General features: G+C 36.7%; 2 protein-coding genes across 3 annotated transcripts in view; one reads left to right on the top strand and one right to left on the bottom strand.

The window, feature by feature from the left end:
- LOC136835947 (procollagen-lysine,2-oxoglutarate 5-dioxygenase 1-like) overlaps positions 1–20,861 on the bottom strand; it is a 390,163-nt gene that overhangs the window by 331,597 nt on the left and 37,705 nt on the right. The gene's annotated exons all lie outside the window — the stretch shown is intronic.
- LOC136835949 (immunoglobulin domain-containing protein oig-4-like) overlaps positions 18,594–20,861 on the top strand; it is a 16,207-nt gene continuing 13,939 nt past the window's right edge. The window contains exon 1 of one of the 2 annotated variants that reach the window (XM_067099849.1): positions 18,594–19,055. The gene's annotated coding sequence lies outside the window, so the exon portion shown is untranslated. Of the gene's footprint in view, positions 19,300–20,861 lie in introns of both variants that reach the window. The other variant, XM_067099848.1, reaches the window with a different exon arrangement.

The raw sequence follows: 20,861 nt of genomic DNA on the forward strand, positions 1-20,861 counted from the left end.
GTTTACATTTAGAACTTAATTTCGTGACCTGTAATTCCTTTCCATACCAATTTCCTTACTTTCTAAGGAAAAACTATTCGGCCGGATATACGGATGCAGAGAGAGGTTAGGTGAGGTTAAATTATGAAATACATGAACGCACAAGACAATATAAATCCAAGTAACTACGTTAATCCAATAATGATTACCTGCATGCGAAAGATAGCCACCAACAATACAAATAGAAATTAATTAACATAAGTTGACAGTAAGCGCAACTTCAGAGATCTGAACTACCGTTGTGTTAGCTTTCTACTGTAACTTTCATGGAAAAGAACTATTACTACTTGTCATCAATCCGCTACAGTTAAGGAAAGAAAGACTTTGATGTCAACCATCTGACACTGTTACTTCTTACATTGTTTCTCACCATAAGGTTGCTGCTTATGTTGTAATAAATTTTTTCAAGTTCTTCTAACACCATCATTTCTACAATTGTAATTAGAGTAAGGTGTCTTATTCAAACATTGGACTATTCCAATTCGTTTCATTCAGCAAACTGTGCTTGACAATACTAATATTATATAACAGAGATTCCACAGTACAGTTAATGCACACCAATAAAAAATGGATTTAAAAACACTAATATAAGTCAGACAAAGCAAATCTAGACATCTTATCCATCTGACCTCAATAAAATGAAATTATAATTAAATCTACAGGGAGTTATCCAACCTCGCGGCTAACAAATTTAAAGACAAACAAAGAGAAATCATTTCCATCTGTATACCACGATTCATGCGTATATTCAACTTCATTTTTAACTTGTTTTCCCTTTCCTACGTACAGTGAATTAAAACTAAATTACTGAAACCTCACCCATCTACTGTACATACTACGCCCAATCACGCCAATCTCCCACAAGAAGCTGGAAGTGATAAGAAGTCTGATTCAAGTGCTGTGCGTAAGAAAAGCGTAAAATGTGAATATTTCCGACAGTGAAGAGCAAACTGCGCACTCACTGAACGCCTGGCCAGTCGCAAGGTATAAAACATATTATTATTCATTACAGGAACAATTTTCATTCTGAAAGAAAGGCGAAGTACAGTCGCGGTAAATACTAACAAAAATAATTACTTAATATACGTTACTCTAAAAATATAAAAAATTATATGAATAAATCTAAACACTTAAACCTAAGCAACGTGTCTTTCTTTCAAATTCAGTTTTAAATTTCGAAAGACAATTAATCTGCACATTTGAAAACTAATGTAAATTTGACCAAACTTCCTTCTCGTTTTATTTGTGTCTGGGCTAGAAAACGCCACGAGGTTGCCCATCCTCTTGGTCTTAAAAACTAGTCTACACCTTTTCTCTCAGGAACTCCTCCATCTAGCCTCCGGTCCACCATAAATATATAACAAATCACCTACTTCATTATTTAGGTCAATGGGGAAAGAATATTTTTATCTGGAAATGGGGCAAAGCCGTTTTTCCCCAGGGGATCGATCTCGGGGCCATCGTTGGTGAGGCAAGACTGCTAACCACTGAGTAGTGGAGACGACAGAACAGAAATTCAAAAAATTAAATATATATTGCGATGGTACCTCCTAACCTTTTATAAAAGCAAGGAACCTACTCCGTAATCTTTTAGCATAAACCATGAACCTGCATGAAAGCGAAATATATATAGTTTACCCAGACGACAGGTGCGCAAATGAAAAATTTATTCCTCAAGGATTAGGAACACTTAACATTCAGGGAACTGTGTAACCTATGACCTCCGCTCTGTGAACTCTGATATTTTGATTTCCACAAAATAAGAGCATTCTGCTCTCGGGCTGAAACCCTCGGGGGGTTACCACCTACTTCTGGCTAAAGCAGCATATAAGCAAACAAAACAAAACAAGACGAGAGAGAGAGAGAGAGAGAGAGAGAGAGAGAGAGAGAGAGAGAGAGAGAGAGAGAGAGAGAGAGAGAGAGAGAGAGACTTGATTAACATATAAACCATATGTAACCCATGAATTTTAAGGTTATGACACTGTGGGCAGTACCAGAAGAAAGAACTGTATGGCTGCATGAGTATGGAAACAGTGACATTAGTATTAGTATTAGAGTCGAGAGGACAAGCGGGAATAGGGAAAATTTTAATATAAAAATAGTATGTGCATTCGGTTGCTGATACATCAACTTTCCTCGCCATCATTATGAAAATAAAAACTGTATTATTTCCTTCCACCATCAATGCGCTTCTCAGAAGAGAGGAGAGCTTCAGAAAAATCAAGACACTCATCACTACCTCATTCGTTCTGCTCCTAGATAACGACTTCAGCAACCTCCTCACGATTGCTTTCAAAACAAAACAAATACCTCCTCAACAGCAAGTCGACTCGCTGATATATTTTACCAGTCACCAGCATTTGACAAGTACTCGTGAGATTCCTGAATATTTGGGACCTGACTTTTCTCTCCCCCCCCACCCCCGAAGATTTCCAAATTAGACACCCTTTCCACCAGCCTTCCCTTCTCATCCTATGTAACCCTGTCGCTTCTAAAACAATGCCAAGGCTGGAATGTACGAAGGGACTGTTAAGTTGAAGTTGTTCAGATGAACTGTTTGCGTTGTATTTGAGGAGCCCAAAACGAAAGGGTGAGAAATACCGATGTGCAAAAACGTAGTTTCCACAAAAGAAAGGATGGATAGTGTTTTCAGATTTTCAGTGACGTAGAAAGAGCGCATAAATCTCTAGTGCCGATAAGGGAAGAAAAACCTACGAAGAGCTTCATTCATTTTTAGAACGCAGATGTAAATCGTACCGTGAGCGTAAGAGCATTTGACATGGTGCTGCTCAGCCGTCTGTGCAGGCAAATAACACGGCTAATTGTGTCCAAGTTTAGTGCAAAGGAGATTCACCCAGAATTCAGAAGTTTAAGAAAGAATGGGGCAACGGCCATTGTCTTGTTTCTTCCTCTGGTACCACGCGCTGTTGGGAAGCTGCTTAATGTGTATGTATATATGTATATGACTTTTTATCGCATCACCGTGATTCATATACAATCAGTAAGCTACAAACGTCCTTTAATATCCAATTCGCTCTACCTCGGAAATAATATATTTTCATATATGTTACCGAAGGGGAATTTTTTAGTTGATAATAAGTTCGTCGTCCCGTGGGCTCGCTGGCTGTGTGGTTTAAGGCGTCCACTGTAGTCCTGAGTTCTCGTCCTTCGCTGGTTCGAGCCCACGGGACGACGAACTTATTATCAACTAAAAAAATTCCCCTTCGGTAACATATATGAAAATATATTATTTCCGAGGTAGAGCGAATTGGATATTAAAGGACGTTTGTAGCTTACTGATTATATATGAATATGTGTGTGAGTATAATTTTCCTCTAATATTACACAAAACGCTTATAAATTTAAATATTAAGTCACAAATAATCCATTAGCATCGAATTCACTTTACCATTGGAATAACTTGCGCCCTGAAGAGAATCATACATGATGAGTGCTCCTCCCCCGACCAGGATTCGAACCTGCCCTTTTTCGGGTTGGAACTCGACTGACAATGACACACTGCACTCAGACATCAAGAAAGTGTATAATTTCGAATTCTGGTCAGAATAATGGAATTCATCACATACTGTATATAATCCCCTTAGGAATAAGTTATTCTGAGGCGACCTGAATTTGATTTCGTTGCTTTAAATATGTATATATAATATATATATATATATATATATATATATATATATATATATATTATATATATATATATATATATATATTTATATATTTAATATATATATATATTTAATATACATAGTATACATATATATATATATATATATATATATATATATATATATATATATATATATATATATATATATATATATATATATATATTTATAAGCCATGAGTCACATTCACCAGAACTCTGTAAATACTAGGTCCACGTAATTCTATTACATTAATTGGGTTATAAGTAAATGAATTAAATTTCTACTATTTTTCCAGTTTGGAATATTCGTTAACAGCCGCAGGAATGAAAACATTAATTAAAGAAAACACTATGAATACAATTATAGATATATATATATATATATATATATATATATATATATATATATATATATATATAAATGTGCATGTGTTATATATATAAATGAGCAGTGTTCGAGAGAGAGAGAGAGAGAGAGAGAGAGAGAGAGAGAGAGAGAGAGAGAGAGAGAGCACGCCACATATCAAACCATAAAAAAAAAAGCAGGAAGGCCTAACCACAGCATCTGTCCGTGGCAGAAGGGATGAAGTCACCCCACCAACTATTCAAAACCTTTCCATTTTTCTAAAAGAGAAAAAAAAATAATGAAGGTAACGAGACGGCGCGCCGTGCCCGTGCGGAAGAGTACACGTAAGGCAAAGCGACCGTCAGGTAAGTCAATGTTTGAGATATGTCAATCACCTAAGATTCATGAGGGTCAGCCTTGTGGCCATGTACCTCATCAAATCGACAGCGGAATGGCAATGCCTCCCATCAGGTGGGGATTCCAAGGCCATCCGAATTGACGTATTAATCCACAGCAAGGCTCTATGACAGGCGGTGATTCAATCAACTTCCAATTTACTGTGTACTTTGATATTTATCTTGGGAAATTACGAAAACTCAAAAAGGAACAGTTCTTGTTACGACGGCAAAGAGTAAAATTAGGATAAAAATATGACAATTCATCCTAATGTAAATTTCAACTGAATATTGAATATGGAATTTTGGCCAAAGGCCAAGCACTGGGACCTGTGAGGTTATTCAGCGCCGCAATGGAAATTGACAGTAAAAGTTTACAAGGTGTAACAGGAGGAAAACCTCGCAGTTGCACTATGAATCAATTGTTAGGAGAGGGTGGAAAGTAAGATGGAAGAAAGAGAATATGAAATGAGGTACATTAAAAGGAACGAAAGGGGTTGCAGCCAGGGGCCGAAGGCACATTGCAAAGAACCTTAGGTAATGCTACAGTGCACCGCATGAGGTGCACTGACGGCACTATCCCCCTACGGAGTATAGTTCCTCGTTGGATGAGTCGGTAGAGTTGTCAGCCAGCACTCTGCTAGGCCCGAGTTCGAATCTCCGGCCAGCCAATGAAGAATTAGAGGAATTAGTTTCTGGTGATAGAAATTCATTTCTCGCTATAATGTGGTTCGGATTCCACAATAAGCTGTAGGTCCCGTTGCTAGGTAACCAATTGGTTCTTAGCCACGTAAAATAAGCCTAATCCTTCGGGCCAGCCCTAGGAGAGCTGTTAATCGGCTTATTTTACGTGGCTAAGAACCAATTGGTTACCTACCAACGGGACCTACAGCTTATTGTGGAATCCGAACCACATTATGACAAGAAATGAATTTATATCACCAGAAATAAATTCCTCTAATTCTTCATTGGCCGGTCGGAGACTCGAACGCTGGGCCAACAGCGTGCTAGCCGAGAGCTCTAGCCACCCTTTCCAATGAAGAACTTTCGTCTGGTTAAACTAAGGTATACTTAACTTTTCCCTACGGAGTATAAATTTCAATAAACATAAACGTAAACACCATAATTTTTCATGTTCAAGCGGGAGGCCATTTCTCTTGGAGAAATTTTCGTTCGTGAAACCAGAAACTTTTAAACTGAAACAATAAACCCTAGACATAAGGTGAAAGCGCAATTACCATTTAAGTTCGTCCATTCAAAAAACCACAGTCATCTTAAATACTGAGAAAGCAATAACGAAAAGGGTGGAAATTCAATCAACCTTCAACATTCTGTTTATCTCACATTCAACTTATGGAACTACTACAACACGAAAAGAGAAATATTGTTATCGAAATGGTAGCAGAGAATGTGGAGTGTGGAAGAAAACAAGGCTTTTAAAAGGTCGCAATAAAAAAATCACAATGCAATTTCAAAAGCACTTTCAATTTTTTCTTCACAGGGAGACTCTAATCATTCGTGCAAGAGTCAGCGGTAAAGATTCATCATTTTGTCATATACGCACATCTGTTGTGCAAAAGTTCCTCTTTTCTAACCGTCAATGGAAAAGCAACATTAATATCAAAGGTTTTAATTATTATTTGATGAGAGAGAGAGAGAGAGAGAGAGAGAGAGAGAGAGAGAGAGAGAGAGAGAGAGAGAGGAGAGAGTCAATCATTTTAGAAGTGTTCACCATCCAATCCAACTGATTATTCCTTAAGCCATTCCTAAATCATTTAATGGTCCTTCAACACTTCCATGTTTCATGAGCCTTGTAATTCCTCTATAGTTGATGCAAGGATTGCATCGGCTCGAATATTCTTTTTCATTTTTGTGCCCCTTCTCTTCCAAGATTCACTAAATTTCTAAAGCAAAAATTCCCCATGTCACATGCCCTTCAGTCAGTTAACTATTCCATGTCATTTTGACTTCATTATAGGCGACATTTCAACTGCTGCCATATATTACCACCCTCCAATCCTCAAAAGATAAAATCTTTAATGCAATTTCGCCCTTGTTTTATTCATGCCTTAAGGTCAAGAACAATACATCCATTATCAACATACACGTTCAGTCACGGCAAGTCTCTGCCCTATCCCGTTTTCGTTATTCCGAGGTGCTCTGGGCCTCAAGAGGGACAAAGAATGTTCTTTCTCTCCAAAAGTTACTTTCCTGTCTCTCCCTAAATCTATTTACTTGTTGCCAGCCACGAGGCCTGCTCATTCGTGACATTTTCGTAAAAACCCCAAAAAATCTAGACGACCCTGGCAGACCAACACACAAACGAACCACACTAAAAATATAACCACCACCAACTGTTTCCACAGGTAAATATAAACATTACAAGGCCTTATAGCAATGTCTAAACCAATATACACCCAACAAACGCAGATAAAACTCTTGTCCATGGTTAAGCAAACTATAAAAATTCAAAACTGGCATATTCTTCCCAACTCGACAGCCTTAGACTTTAAATATGGCTATTCTTTACATGTAAACAACACTCACAGTAACTCCCAAAAAGTATTAAAATGCATAAAATGAAATGGCACATACCAGAAAAAACTAGATTATGATAATATGGTTTTTAAGAAATAAGATTTCACAGCTCCCTCACTATGGCAATGTTAATGAAAAAGAGAGAAAATTGTGATCTTGAAAACTCAGCGACCTTCATTTAGCCAATGTACTTGATTCCAACGTGCCCCTCCCCTCAACAACATGAAACGTCCGTGATAAAATGTCCACATAGGATGGAGCGATCTCTCGTGATGGTCGTAATGAGGAAAAGGATGATCTGAAGAGGGAGGCTTGCTAAATACAAGCCACACGAATCAACAACTAAGGAAGTATGCCGCTTGGCTCTCTGAAAGCCCGGCCCTCTCCTGGGAGCCTGACGCTATCACGTCAGAAGACTGGGCAGTATTTATGATGCTTCGGCGTTCATTATCCCGTCGCTTGAGCTCAATTCCTGACACTCCTCCATTCCGAATCATTGCATCTGAAGCGGCCCCAGAAGCGCGTGATGCTCTACGTACACACAGAGGACGAATATATTGACGGCTGGCCTTTTTCCTTCGATGACGCCGTGTTTAATGAAGCGGCAACATTAAAGTAGGATACGGGGTTTCCTCTTTGTTGCTTGATCACAAGCACACGTCACTCCAACGATTATGAGAGAGAGAGAGAGAGAGAGAGAGAGAGAGAGAGACTCGCGCACGGTACATTGTTATACATTCAAACTCGAATAAAAACTATTTTATATTTGTATTACTCTCTCTCTCTCTTTCTACATACATAAGTACATACATACATTACATATATACATATATTTTATAAATTATATATATTAATTAAATATACATATTTATACATATATACTTTCTATATATATATATATATATATATATATATATATATATATATATATATATAAATAATATATATATATATATATATATATATATATATATATATATATATATATACATACATATACATATACCAAAATGCTGATGCCGAACGTTACAAAATAATAAAAATCAAACTGAAAGCAGCAATGTCTTCTAACTTTCTACTCATAGCCCCTGCCAACACTTCCAACAGTTAAGACTATTAAGATTTCCTAATTTCATACTTTTTTGTGACATCAATCACAGCTTACTTCTGAAATATCTTCTCTCATATATGGAGACTACAATGCAAGGATTAAAATACATAAAATATTGTTTTCTTTCTGTAAAATACATACTAAAATTGTCCTTCAAGCAATAAAATATCTTTCTGTACAATACATACTAAAATTGTCCTAAAAATAACTAAAATGTCTTTTTTTAACCATGCAAAGGGCATTATTAAAATGGAAAAAATGGAAAGGATGGAAGAAAGGTGGGCTCAAGGAAGAAAGGTTTTAAGCAGCACATGTATATTCACCATTTATACGTTAAATACAATTTAATGAACAGCCACTGCAAAGTAACCACAATAATGCTGGAAAATAACACAATCTATGACATTATCAAATTAATCGGGAAGAAAATTTTTGTAATGAAGATTAATTAAATTTTAAGAAAAATTACTTCTTTTTATTCCAGAGCTACAGTATTTATTTGACGGTCACGTCACGAATAAGGATTCAGAACAAACTAAATTCATCTATAAAGCTCATCACTGGAAATTAATTAAAACCCGCACAATTTTCAGGTCCATATAATTCACTAGAATGCATCTGATAAGAATGCAGTCTTCTTAAAAATATAAAGGAAGTAAAGGCAACGTCAGGAATCCGTGAAACAAAAGTATTTTGAGTTGCACGGAAGGGCCTTTGCAGCCCAATCCTTTAACGTACCTGAAAATTCTCAACGGCTAGATTCCTAAAAATATCGTTTTACTGCTAACTAAATCCAAAAAGATTCACTCAGAAATAGAAGAAAGACAATTGACTGTTGATTGGGAAGAGAGAGAGAGAGAGAGAGAGAGAGAGAGAGAGAGAGAGAGAGAGAGAGAGAGAGAGAGAGAGAGAGAGAGAGAAATGTTCATACTAAAGTTTAGACAATATGGGTAATATATGAAAGGCACCAGAGAGAGAGAGAGAGAGAGAGAGAGAGAGAGAGAGAGAGAGAGAGAGAGAGAGAGAGAGAGAGAGAGAGAGCTCAAACTAAAGCTTAGACAATATTATGGGTAATATATACAAGGCACCAGAGAGAGAGAGAGAGAGAGAGAGAGAGAGAGAGAGAGAGAGAGAGAGAGAGAGAGAGAGGGTGTTCATGAGAAAGTGAAGGCAGGAATAGGAGACCCCCATAAACGACAGAGTGTCTATGAGCGATGCTATAAATCGCGACAGGAACCGCTCATTTAATGCGTGAAGGGCACTTGGGTACATGAGACTTCTGCCTGCAGTAAGGTGCTGCTCAAATCAATGGGATATCTGCATATCTGCATATCTGCAGCAGCCTCCTTTTTTCTTTCTTCTTTTTTATTTTTTTTTTTCAGCGTGCACTCCAGGGGCTGTCTCGCCAGCGCTGCCCCGATTCGAAATTTACTTTATATCCTATATCAAATCAGCCAAGGTACATATATATATATATATGAGGAGAGAGAGAGAGAGAGAGAGAGAGAGAGAGAGAGAGAGAGAGAGAGAGAGAGAGAGAGAGAGAGAGAGCTTGATAGTCAAATTATTTCCGTATTAACACTATAAGAATACTTAGTTAAAACACAATAACATGAATATAAAAATCATGCAAGAGTTAACAAGATAAATTTTATCAAATATAAACCCACCAACGCGTAGTAATTCCTGGGGCATCGATGGCAAAACATAGACTTATTTTATCTTTGCTAGTTTTCACTGAGAAATAGAACAAAATTACATAACTGACTCCCAAGAAATTATAAAAGACGAAACATCTGAAGTCTTTTGTTTGTATGTGCTTTGTCTAACAATCACAAATACTAATCTTTAAGGTAAAAATATTTCTGTTTACAAAACCAGTAAAATCCGATATCATAACGATAAATGAAATGCGCTTCACGGCGCGGAATCTATTTAAGGCATCCGACAGGTCTATGCCATTACTAATTCCATGGTTCATGCAGCTGTTTTCTTCCCAATGATGCTATTATCATCGGAATATGCAAAATCTTTCAATATCATACATCAAATCCTTGAATATGAGAGAGAGAGAGAGAGAGAGAGAGAGAGAGAGAGAGAGAGAGAGAGAGAGAGAGAGAGAGAGAGAGAGAGAGAGAGAGAGAGAGAGAGAGCATGCTGTGATAAACAAATCGGTAATCTTAATTTCCTTCAACATTCCACAGATCCCTTGCGTAACGAAGATGGATTTGAACCCAACATATTTTTTTCTAATCTGTGATAAACTGTAACGCCGGTGTGTATGGCGATGATGTTAAACAGGAATTAAAAATAAAAAGAAAATAAATAACTTATACGTATTTCGTAATGTTTTGTGTAGCCGTCAACAAGCACCAAAGTCCACGAGTTATAATAATAATAATAATAATAATAATAATAATAATAATAATAATAATAATAATAATAATAACCCTCACAACCAATTACACGGTCGAATTACACTTACCACGAAGCTTGAACAGATGAGAAGCTGTTCAGTAACTCAAAAGATGTGCAAAAATCAGTAATTTACTGACATAGTACTGTTTATTGACAAATTTCATTTTGCTAGTTCTTAAGCATAATTACTTTTATAACAGTATGATTATATTATATTGCTATACTTTTATACAGTAATAGTATAATTATATATTAAAGTCATAAGATCATGTATGGATAACGATTTAAAAACGAGAATAGTTCACAGACTTCCAATAAAGGGTGCTACACGGCCAACAAGAAAAATGAGTGATTGAATCTTCAAGCTCAATGGCTCATCAGCCAAAATAATACCTACACAAAACAGGAAGTAATGCCACCTTTCACTGGAGAGAAACAGGATGAAGGGAAGAGGTAAGTCAACACTATTAGGGGCGAATTACCTAATATCAATTCTACTGCGAGAAAAAACAAATTTAGAAGCTTCAAATATATCAAATAGGCAAGTATAAAGCCAACATAGAAATATAGGAACGAAAGTGAAGAATGCATAAAAAAATAACCCATTATCTAAGAGAACATTTGGTAATTTGAACATCTGCATCGTTAAATAAAGCATGAAAAACCTGGCAGCCTTAAATGTCACTGCAGTGAGATGTTAAATAACATTTCTATCAAATATAAACAAGAAACTGTACGTGCTAGTAAATGGCAAAAAGGGAAGAAAATGACTACGTTAAAAGCTTTGGGAATACGAACAAAATACGGGTTTAGGATGGGATTCTGAAACTGAGAAATATCCAGAAATATTTATAAATCCTATACAAAACTTTTCCCAATATTTACTCTTGGGGAAAATCTACCAAAGTTTAGATCGCCTGTTATTTTTGCCCTTTTGCATTAAACAATACTAACAATTAAACTATTGGACAGAATACTCAAAATCCAGATGCTTTAAAACTCAACCTAAGGTATAATGGCATTGAATATGGGAGCAATCTATTCCCTGGGTTTTACTATAAGACAGCATAAAATATTTTTGGCGTGCTTCATTCCTGACAGTTTCGAGGCTTTGTCAGCAAAAATAATATAGTTATTCAATGTCAAAGATTGAAGAACAATAAGAAAAAATGCGAGAAAAATACGGAACAAGGGGAACGGCCTTAAACAGCAAGTAAATGACCGAGAAAGGCCACAAGATGAAGGAAGAAGTAAGGAGAGCTGAATCAATGGCAAAACCATGAATGGAAGAGGTAGATTGTTGTAAAGGTCATTGGTGAATGGGACAGAGAGAGTAAGCGAACACAGGCCTCACGAATATCACTGGAACTGGGTAAGAAAGACATGTTCTACTGGCAGCAGTAACAAATATCAAGTGGTTTGGTAAAGAGCTCGAAAATATGTTAAAAAAAAAAAAAAAATCAAGCCATAAGCTGGCAGTCTAGTCAACAGCGTCTTATGCCATACACTGCTGAATGATTTAGCGATATCAAAAGCCATGACTAAGAGTCCAGCAGAGAAAACATACAAACTTTAAGATGGTAAAGGTCTCCAACAGCTCTGGCTTTACGGAACCATTACCTACAAACCAAGAGATGGAGTCACAACGTGCTTTTCCATTTAGCCTTACTGACAATCCATCTCCAATCATATTTTAGATAAATCATAAGAAAAATATGTCCCGACATATATCATTCCTCAGAGCCTAGGGGAAACTGAACACAGACCGAATGATACAGTCAACATAAAAGGCGTTAAATAAAAGTAAATCACCAAAAGGAAATAGATTAAATAAAAATTTCCTTAATGAATTATCCGCTTGGAAGAGCAATTGCCCACAAGACATCGTGCTAACCATTACTATCCAGTTATTTTTATAATAAACATTCAACCTTTGTCTTGGTGCCGATCCAGTCTGTAATAGAGACTGTTACTGACAATCGCTTCATAAGAATTCAATCTAAACCACTAAGATATATGGTGACGTCAAAGATATACCACGAAAAGAGAATCAGTTTGTAGCCGTAGCAAAAAAAAAAAAAGGGCACATTCAAAAATCGGAAATAAATTCCCGAGACCACTGAAGAAATATTACTAATCCACAGTCCTCCTTGTCTCGAGAATCAGCAGCTTTAAAGGTCAACTGCAGGTGAATGAAATTTTAATATGAAAAAAAAAATAAAATCTCGGAATGCGTCGAAATTAAGTTGCATCATTAAACGGAATGAATAAAAGTCATCAGAGCCGCGACGAAAATGTTTGAATCTAGATACTCTAAAAATGCTGAAAAGAGGGCTGAGTTACTGTCTGGATTTTTTCGTTTCTTTTATTCACTAAATCCTCTCATTCAATTATACAATTAATGTAGGACGTTATTAATAATATCCAGCCTTTAATCGTTACGAACATCAACAATAACTATGCTCCAATTACTTAATCCCTAGCCTCCAATCGCTATAACCTGAACACCAATATCGTAAGTTTTAATGATCAATAACCAGTTTCTAATCACTGTAATTCTGAATACCAACATAATGTCTATTACCACTCCCTTACCCTTCAATCATTACAGCCTTGAACAATAACAATATACCTGAATTTCATCAGATCCTCCAAAATCGTCGAGAATGAGCGCAAAAGTTTTCTCATAAGCTTAATGGGAAATAGTTCAAACGTCAACGGTATATGAAACTACGAAGCCGCCTTCCCAGGCCGTTTGAAACCTACGCTTTAATAGCTGATGATAAGCTATCTTTCCTGGTATAAAATTCGATCTCCATTGTATCTCACGCCTTTGAATTAATGCATCCTTGCGTCCGCAAACGATCGAAACTATACATCAGACAGTAATAAGTGATTATGGTCATTGGCCTCATTAAGATTTCGTTAAAATTTCGTTGTCGTTGGTTCACGCTGATTGGGCTTCCTTTAATCACGGCTTTCTTTGAAAATCTAAAAACCCTTTCACGAGTTCCTATTTAATTTATGTGACCTATTGCAAATCATCTACTCCTTTGGCGTGGTATTTTAATAATATTCAAAAGTATGGTACGGATTCAAACACAAACACTGAAGACTAATGATGAATTAAAAAAATAAGGGGGGCAAGTCTTAAAATGTCTCACTAGCGTCTGTATGTCTGTATGTTTTCTGCGTTTTCTGCCATCGATACAAATACATACACACACACACATTACATTGTAATGGGTGTATGTAATTTATTTGTATCACGCGCAGACAACACAAACACACACCTATTATATTGTAATAAAATCAAATAGAAAATACCCATAAAAATACCGGAAAAATTCCCTGGCATTCCGTCTAGTCCACAACGATTCTTAAACAATTATTCCTTTTCGAATATTTAACAATCTATTCGTTGTACTAGTTAACAGACTGTTATTCTAGCTTAAGAGAAAACACTACTCGAGAAGGTATTGTCTGTATCAGTAATAAATCAGAGGACCACAAAATAGAAATAGATACCCATCCATTTACCTACCCTATTTCAACGTTAAAAAATGGAAGTAACGGACTGGTAAAATACCCAACCATTCCTGGCTTGTAGAACAAGATATTGACAGACTTCATCTATCTCAGTTTATTCACACAGAAAAACTGAAAGAACTACTTGATCCGAAAGTTAAGTATACCTTAGTTTTACCAGATCACTGAGCTGATTAACAGGTCTCCTAGGGCTGGCCCGAAGGATTAGACTTTTTTTACGTGGCAAAGAACCAACTGGTTACCTACCAACGGGACCTACAGCTTATTGTGGAATCCGAACCACATTATAGCGAGAAATGAATTTCTATCACCAGCAATAAATTCCTCTAATTCTTCACTAGCCGGCAGGAGACTCGAACCCGGGCCTAGCGAGTGCTAGCCGACAACTACCGACTCTCCCAACGAGGAACTACTTGATCTGAAAGACTAATACAGAAGTATAAACCCCACAATCGGGGACTGAATGTGATGCAAAGTACGCAAAAGCTTGTCAAGGAAATTCACTTTGTCATTCAAACAGAGAATGGACCGGTCACTGAGCGATCACTTATCAGACATTCCAGTCGCTAAATTCCACAAGCTAGCCTTATTTTCACAAACTAAGCGCTCAGAACTGTCCCATGCGTTAACAAAAACTACTCTGTTTACCCGGAACACTGACAATCATGCTCCGTCTCGGCGATCATTTAAAAAAATGTAACAATAATTATGATGATAATACAGGGGGGAGAGAGAGAGAGAGAGAGAGAGAGAGAGAGAGAGAGAGAGAGAGAGAGAGAGAGAGAGAGAGAGAGAGAGAGATGGTCTGATATTTGACATCAAGTCTACAACTTCATGATGCTATCTGTGATCTAGAAAGGATTCGCACCAAATATAAAAAGTATTTTTCTCTTTAAACACAAGTCAACGTGTGTGTATGAAAGGGGGGGGGCCCCACAGGGTGTCTTCATACCCCTGAAATTAATTTTCCAACATTTTTAATAATATTAAAGTAACCTCACATTCGGTGGGTTTTCTTTTTGCAATGAATAACGTTGACTGCACACAAACAATAAAAAAATAACTCGTCTAGGAATTTTCTTTTTCCACAGAAAATTCTAAGAACCTCTTTTTTTTGGCACAAAACCCTTTTGTGAAATTCTGTCTTCCCAGAAAAACAAATATCTGTGAATTCCTAGTTCACAACCGAAAACTTTAGTACTTTCCTCTTTCATCCATATCTAATTCTGCATTACAAACAAGTTCTAGGACTTCTTGTCACCAAAATTAAATATATGTTAGTAAATTTAACCATTTTACCCGCATAAATTTATACGTAATGTTGCCAAACAAATTAAAAATTCCGTTCGCATTACAAAAAACATTTTATGACTTTAGGACGTTAATTTTTCACCACATAACAAAATTCTATGAATCGGTAGTCTTCATTTATACATATTATTATTATTATTATTATTATTATTATTATTATTATTATTATTATTATTATTATTATATTTCAGTAGATGAAACCTATTCACAAGGAACAAGAGCGCAGGGGCCACTGACTTGAAATTCAAGCTTTCAAAGAATGTTGGTTTCATCTTCCCACCGCAGACCCTACACTACAGCAGTAACAGATCATGATAGAGAGCCATATTTTTCATCGCCCTGGGGGAGACGCGAACCCGCGACATCTGAGTGGCATTCAAGACACTAACCACTATACGGTACCATAGGACCAACTTGAAGTACCCATATGTTTTTCGTGTGTACAGAAACCTGGAAGATTGAGTTCCTGAGTTTACCGAGATTTTTCTTTGACTTTGACTTTCATGCTACGATAATGATTTTGATGTCATTTAAAGCAACATATGGATGATTTATGACAACATATTAAAACAAAACAAAAAAAACTGAAACAGTCTATACTGACTTAAAGTCAGCCAAAAAACGTAAAATCTATGCTTTACTGTGAGTATTTGCGAATAAATAAAATTAAATAAGACAAAACTACTTTCCACCATGCAAAATTGAGATAAATTGCCCACCAATGATTCACAGTTTACTGCTATATACGCGAATTACTGAGCATTAAAAATAGAACAAAAGGTGCAAAATATTATATAATCTCTATTAAGGACTCATTTAGCAAATGGACAGCAGCAACCATACGTAGTAAATGTGCCTCGCTGTCGAACTTCTCAGTCCCAGAGGCCCTTTATTCCTCACACGGTTGGACTGTGGAACAGTCTCCCTGAGGATGTCGAGCAAGTGGAACCTCAAAAGTTCAAATGAAGATGCAATACATTACAACCCTAAAGTAATTCTCCCTGTATTTTAGAATTTACTTACATTTTTAACTATTTATTTATTACTTTGCTTCTTCTTTTCTAATACCTGGTCTCTTCTTTTGCACTCGTTATTACCTTCTGAATAATAATAATAATAATAATAATAATAATAATAATAATAATAATAATAATAATAATAAATAATAATAATACCTTTTTTTTGAGTGTCAATGTAAGGTTAGAGTCATGTTACGATACATGTTTTGGTGTCATTGTGAAGTTGTAGACCTGTACAATAAACTGCCTGTCCTATGGTAAACACTTTACTAACATTTACTTCGGAACGGGCACACGAGGGAACTAAATATATAAAAATACTGGGTCCCCATCGACCCGCTTCTTAAGCGCATTACATTAATACTTTCAACTCAGATAAAGGTAACGTATCACAGCAAACCCAAAGTAAATCGCAAGCATATAGGATTTATCTCGAACAAAATGCGGTTAATGTTAATACAGTGTATTTATTGACAAATGTTTCCAGGAAAAGCAGGCTGTGCGGAGAAAAGAAGCAGGAAAATGAATCATATTTTATATCTATACAACGCTTCACAAATCAAAACCAAAACACGAAATAAAAATAATTTTGTATGACCAAAATATCCTTGAATTCTACCTGCTGTCTCAATGGAATTTCATCACTCCCATGTAACATAAAAAAAAAATAAAATAAAAATAAGCACTGCAGTGCGTATGTCGGGAGGCCGGCCAGTTCTGAGAGCAGACCTCTGGAAAATATTGCGTTGCCCTCAAGAGCGGAGGTCTTAAAAAAAAAAAAAAAAAAAAAAAAAAAAAAAAAAAGGCTATGTGAAACACATATCGGACTTTAGGTTCAAGACCATATACTCGCTGTAACTGCAGATTGTATATACTGTATATAATGAAAAAAAAAAAAAAAAATATATATATATATATATATATATATATATATATATATATATATGTATATATATACATATATATATATATATATATATATATATATATATATATATGTATATATATACATACGTATATATGTATTTATAATATATATACATATATATGTATGTATTTATATATATATATATATATATAAATATACATATATATATGTGTATTTATAATATATATATATAAATATATATAATATATAATATATATCTATATGAATAATTTAACAAAACCTGTGACTTCAATCCTAAACCAAACACTAACTTGGATAGCAACTAATATACAGATTCATCTCTCTCTCTCTCTCTCTCTCTCTCTCTCTCTCTCTCTCTCTCTCTCTCTCTCTCTCTCTCTCTCTCTCTATTGAACGTTATTGTTGGTGGAGCTAGGCTTTATACACCGCAAGAATGGATACTTAACAATAAAACAATAAGCCTTACATAAACAAGTAGGCAGCTTTCTAAACAATTCCAATTAACTACAATTTTAGAGAGATCGATCTGAAAACTTCCCTTTCCTAAAGAGCGACAGACGGTCGGGTCTGCCACTATAATTAGATGGAAGAATCTAACGCATTTCCATCGCTTAATATTTCAAGGTAATGTGCTTCCCACCCACAACCAATCCTATCCAGGATAACAACGCCTGGGTAATGTCTTCGGTAAATACAAGCAATTCGTACACAAATATTACGAGTGAGATAAAAGAGATCTGGAGAGAGAGTGTGAGAGAGAAAGCTGTGTAATAGCCTAGAAGTTTTACATGCAACTTGTACGTAAATATTGCAAATGAGATAAAACACGCCTGGAGAAAGCGCGAGAGAGAGAGCTGTGTAATGGCTTACACATTTTACGTGCAATTTGTTCGCGGATCATACGACATAAAACAGGCCTAGAGAGAGAGAGAGAGAGAGAGAGAGAGAGAGAGAGAGAGAGAGAGAGAGAGAGAGAGAGAGCTGTGTAATGGCTTAGATATTTTAAATGCAATTTGTAAGCAAATATTATGAGTGAGATCAAAACAGCCTGGAAAGAGAGAGAGAGAGAGAGAGAGAGAGAGAGAGAGAGAGAGAGAGAGAGAGAGAGAGAGAGAGAGAGAGAGCTGTGTAATGGCTTAGATATTTTAAAATGCAATTTCAGCAAATACATGAGTGAGATCAAACGCACTGGAAAGAGAGAGAGAGAGAGAGAGAGAGAGAGAGAGAGAGAGAGAGAGAGAGAGAGAGAGCGTAGGAGGAGGAGGAGGCAGCGATAGAGCTGGAGGAGCAAGGGGTAGAGGAGTGCGAGGCCGAGAGTGAGGAGCAGAGCTTGAGCTGGCTCATGGTTGCCTCTAGCTAGTAGGCAGTGAAGGGTCGTCCGGTTACAACCTCTCGGGATCGCTCGCTTACTCACTCGCTCGCTCGCTCGCTCGCTCGATCTCTGCTGGCACTGCACAACACACACAAACGTTTCTGGAGGGAAGTTCGACGAGGTGAACGAAACACATCAGACCTTACCTGCGTCTTTCGTCTCGGCTGCTGGGGGCGCGACGGACTCGACACTTACCTGTCAAAGAGAGAGGAGAAAAATTATGTCAGAGCTATTCACGCGACGGTAAATCCTTCGAAAGCACCCGTCATACCTGGCTGGCTACACACGCTGCCTCGAGAGCGCCAACACCTGAGCATCAAGTGAGGTGGTGGTGGTGGCGACCTTCGAAAACAACGGCCAGAGGATCTTCCAGAAAGCAGGTACCTCCCGAGAGACTTATGTAAGAAATCCATCAGACTTCAATTCCTCCATTCAACCGAGAGAGAGAGAGAGAGAGAGAGAGAGAGAGAGAGAGACAGAGAGAGAGAGAGAGAGAGAGAGAGAGAGAGAGAGAGAGAGAGAGAGGAAACACGTTACTGCTCCCCATCCTGGGAGATACCGCAGCGGACCACTCCCCTCCTCACCCCTAACCAGTCACCGAAAGCGCCCATCTCAACAAAACAGGTAAGGATATTCCAATCAAGGCTGATTATTACACGTAACTTCTCACATTCCCAACAGTGATTGCATGAGAGTTGCTATTTCTCCTACTTCCCAGACAGAATGCTTCAGTAAACGAAAAAACCTGACCGTTTGTAAGTTAAAAATGAGGGGGTGAAGTTGCAATTCAAGGGAGAGAGAGAGAGAGAGAGAGAGAGAGAGAGAGAGAGAGAGAGAGAGAGAGAGAGAGAGAGAGAGAGAGAGAGAGGAGTCAATATTATGAATGGAATTCTAGCCCTCAAAATTGTCTGCCATTGTCACGAGATCTAAATCTGTACACACAAGTGACAGAAGACGGTTTTCATACTATAGTTATAATTTCTAGCAAATATTTCTAAAAACCAAGAGTACTGTCATAATGGGCGACTGCTCAACATTACGGAATAGCAACCACTCAGGTATGCAAGGTGCAAACAAATGAGCAATATTGCATGGAAAATCAACCTGATACGTTAAACAATTAAGAATACCAACCCGCCGTGATATCAGGTTTACTTGCTTGCTTGCCAACAATAACCAGTGTCAACAATATATTAAAACTGGGCTCCTACGGGAACATGATTTTACATGTGTATAACCGCGAGGTTTTTAGCAGTATTGGAAGGAAGATGCTGACACTTCAAATGTCTATAGTAAGTTTACAGACACAACAAGATAATAAATCAAAATAAAAATCAGTATAAGAATGAAATAACAGGAGGAACGAGACCTTAATAACACTAGCCTCTCATGCATGAGTGAAGAGAACTTAAGTGCAGGTACCTGACATGATTTACGTAACATTAGTTGAGGACTGCTGGCTGGGCTACCTGTTATGGAAGTTTCAATCCTCACTTTATGCCTCGTTATTGGTCTGATCTTCGTTACCGACTGCAGTTACTGCTACAACCAATACCATTACGGCTTTCATGTTACCAACGGAAACAAAATGACAAACAAATAACAAAGGATTAAAGAATGCCGACGCTCTTCACAGGGTTCATGACAAAAATACTGTAATATAAATTTTTGCTTGAAGGATTTAATCGAGCCAAATAAATGTATTGAAAGCTCCAGAAGTAGTATTTGAAATTAAACTTTCGTAACCAAATGAACATATACGCACATACATACACAAACATATATTTATTTATTTATATATATATATATATATATATATATATATATATATATATATATATATATATATTATATATATATATATATACAGTATAATATGGATTATATAGAAACTGAGGTTACAGAGGTGATTTTATATATTTATATATATATATATATATAATGTGTGTGTGTGTGAATGTGAGAATGTCACTAATGTTATACGCGACATTTTTATCCTTTATAAATTTTAGCCTAAAGTAGCCGATTAAGATCGAATTTCCCCTACTTGGATAGTGCTCCCAACCTTGTTGGCCGATTACAGTAATTAGGTCCGGCCGAAAAAGCACATGGGTTCGAATCCTGGTCAAGGTTCCCTCTAGGTATATATGTATGTATATATATATATATATATATATATATATATA

Source organism: Macrobrachium rosenbergii, chromosome 55 (genome assembly GCF_040412425.1).
Source record: "Macrobrachium rosenbergii isolate ZJJX-2024 chromosome 55, ASM4041242v1, whole genome shotgun sequence".
Classification (NCBI taxonomy): domain Eukaryota; kingdom Metazoa; phylum Arthropoda; class Malacostraca; order Decapoda; family Palaemonidae; genus Macrobrachium; species Macrobrachium rosenbergii.